This window comes from Limulus polyphemus, unplaced genomic scaffold (assembly GCF_000517525.1).
Source record: "Limulus polyphemus unplaced genomic scaffold, Limulus_polyphemus-2.1.2 Scaffold7296, whole genome shotgun sequence".
NCBI lineage: Eukaryota > Metazoa > Arthropoda > Merostomata > Xiphosura > Limulidae > Limulus > Limulus polyphemus.
In genome coordinates this window covers 24427-27519 of record NW_013672906.1, presented here as the reverse complement: position 1 = coordinate 27519, position 3093 = coordinate 24427, and the positions used below count along the sequence as shown (strand labels likewise).

At 30.9% G+C, this 3093-nt stretch overlaps 1 protein-coding gene across 2 annotated transcripts in view; it reads right to left on the bottom strand.

The window, feature by feature from the left end:
* The window catches only part of LOC106474499 (kinesin-like protein KIF17), a 12989-nt gene extending 10623 nt beyond the window's left edge, over positions 1 to 2366 (bottom strand). The window contains exon 1 of one of the 2 annotated variants that reach the window (XM_013935192.2): positions 2268 to 2366. The gene's annotated coding sequence lies outside the window, so the exon portion shown is untranslated. Of the gene's footprint in view, positions 1 to 1847; positions 2034 to 2267 lie in introns of those variants that run through there. The other variant, XM_022402806.1, reaches the window with a different exon arrangement.
* Positions 2367 to 3093: the final 727 nt, after the last annotated feature.

Below are 3093 nucleotides of genomic sequence, written 5' to 3'. Positions count from 1 at the left end.
TTTTTATCTATATTAATGTGATCTGGTCTCGTGAATATTGTGGGTATCTTGAACATCAGTATGTGTTTTCTACTGAATCTATGACATAAGCTGACAAAAGTTAGAATTTATAAGAAACACTATCATTCTGGCCCTATTACTAAACCTTGAAAAATGTTTTCTCAAAAACATCATGGCCCTGAAGTGTTGGGTTCGTCTGGAGTTTATAATACTCTCAAAATTCAGACAAAAAGTAGTTATTATATATATGGAAACTAAGACAGTAGTAACACGTTATTGTTATTATGAAATGGACACAGCAAAAAACACAGTGACAACGGCAGTCACTCTAGAATAGCACCACTATCTGAAAGACCTTGTCTAAAGGATGTAAACAAAATCCACTTTTAATTACTGATATAAAATATTTGTAGCATATTTTAATCTTAACAAATGTTAAATTCAACAGTTTATAAAAATAGCCCATGCTACTTTCAACTGTATTTTATTACAAGTTACAGCTTTTATAGTAAGGAAGATTATTTTTATAAGAGGTATGATGTTTCGACCACAGGTGCGATCACTCTCAATAACACCAGCGATTGAAATGTCATACCTGTTTGAAAAAATAACCTTCCTTACTGTAAAACTTGTAATAAAATTATATTTAATCAATATGTAAACTCAAAATTAAACTACTAATTTCAACTTTAATATTTTAAAAAAAATAAAGGATAAATATTGCTTGATTATTTATGAATGTTCAATCCCTTCTATGGTGTACTGATACAATGTTATATTTTGACATAGTGAAAGGTTTTTTAATTATAAAATCACACCATTTTAATTTAAGATATGCATTCTTTTTAACTATCTATTTTTATATACAAAGGCATGTCGTACTGCTCTTAAGACCTGTTCATATCTAGGTTTTTAAGGTTATGTTCTAATTTAATAGCTGTACTTAAAACACATTCTCTCCAGTAAGTCTGAAGGCTTATAATGCTAAGGACCAGCTTTTGATTCTTGTGGTAGACACAGCACAAAAGCCCACTGTGTATCTTTGTGCTTAACAAATAATCAAATTTAAAACAAATTTAACACTTGACTCTTATTTTATTGTCTAAAAAATGTCAACTTTTTTCCAATAAAATGTTAGTCCTAAGTAAAAATTAATAAACAAAGATAAATATGTATTAGTTATATCTTAGTCACAAGAACTTGAAGTAACTTAACTAAAAATAAGGTTCAAAAATGTGGTTTGGAAATCACTGTTCACAGCATGAAGAATTTTTAATAAATAGTTTCCAGAGTTGCTTTTATTTGTTGTAATTAAGTTAGTTGAGGTTAATCTTGAGGTCTTGAGTCAGCTGAAGTTAAATACAGTTTCAGTAGTTCCAGGTGACTAGTACCTGTATAAAACACCAGTTTTGCTGAATGCGTAACTAATCGGTTCTTCTTGGGAGAGTGAACCGAAGAGGTACACTAAACCGAACCCTAATAGGTGAGTTTGGTTTAACTTTCCAACAATGAGAAGATCTAGAAAAGGTTAATTAGTAACTATAATATAATGAATTGTTTTAAATTAACTTGACTGTTCTTAAAGAGCAGGAATACTAAAAGAAATAGTATTATCATCATAAATGGTTCTTGATTTCTGAAATCATCCAATTCAGCTATTGTAATGACGTTAAACATTGACTTATAGATACATGGCATTAAACAAATAATATTATTATTAAGTTATCGCTAATTATTCAAGCTTCCTCTATAGCAGAAAATTAAAAAAATAAATGCAGATATAATTATTAGTTATTCTTAACTCGGCCTAATTTGGATAGATAAAATTAAATAATAATAATACTTACCCTAATAACACCACTGATTAATTAGCATCAAGCTTTTAATATGACCACGACGTTTGTTTCAGCCATTAGGGCTAGTTTATGCTATTAAATTTTAGACTTCAAGTAAGAAAGCTTCATATTTTCTGAGTATAACACATTTCTGCTAACAAGTTCAAGCTTCCTTCGGGGTTCAGCTTTAAAGTTTAAATACATAAAACCAAACAGACGTGTGACAGCATTTGTTCAACCTAGATTCAGCGCTTGATGGCCTTGGCCTACGTTTTCATTCCGTTAATAGTTTTTATCGACATGGTACCACCAGGTAGTAACAGGTCAAGTCTAAACTAATTTAACAGAGATTACCACCGCGTACAACTAATATTAGTATTAATCATTTAACGAGTATTAGCTCTAGATTATAATTTATAGTCTCAGTCTTACCTATAGCAAATCATTTCATTTTACAAATATAGCAAATTTCTTTCCAAAACAAAATGGATTTGCTTGTTGCTAGCACAAATTCAAGAACGTCATTGTATTCACCTACACTACTAGATTTACAAATATATAACACATGCGTAGCGTAAGTATAGATTAGTTTTGTTTTGTTTTTTTACATGCACACCATAGCAACGGAAACGGGAAAAGTAACACAAAGTTGTCAGGCAAGATAAAGCGTCACCTGCTAGCATGTAATAAATACATAACATGAATCTATTTGGTGGTTAGAGCTCATATTGTATGTTAATAAATTGATATACGTTATTAAGTAAGTATTTACGCTAGTGTAATGACAAATTTTGATGTGGCGATAGTTGAAAGTAATATAAGTAATTTGTAAGCGTATATTGTTGGGACCATATTGAAAACAAGTTTGTTTGTTTTTTAACTAGTTGTTGGTTTATCTTATAACAAGTGAGCAGAACCTGGGAGAATCAGCTAACTCCCTTCTTGACTCTTCTCCGGTATCGTACATACCAGTAGCTGAGAAAACCTATTTTTACCACATTTACGCTACGATGTCGTACATGCAAGTGGCCCTTTTCAGGCCATATCCATGAGTGTAAAAAACACATTTATTCTATAACAAGGAATAAAAACGTCGTTGTTGTTTGTTAACTTTTACGCAAAGCTACTTGAGGGCTATCTATGCTAGTTGCCTCTAATTATGAAGTAATAATCTACAGAAAATATGGTAGTGAGCATCACTCACCACCAGCACGTGAGCTATTCTAATCGATTATCGGAATTTGACCGTTACTATTAT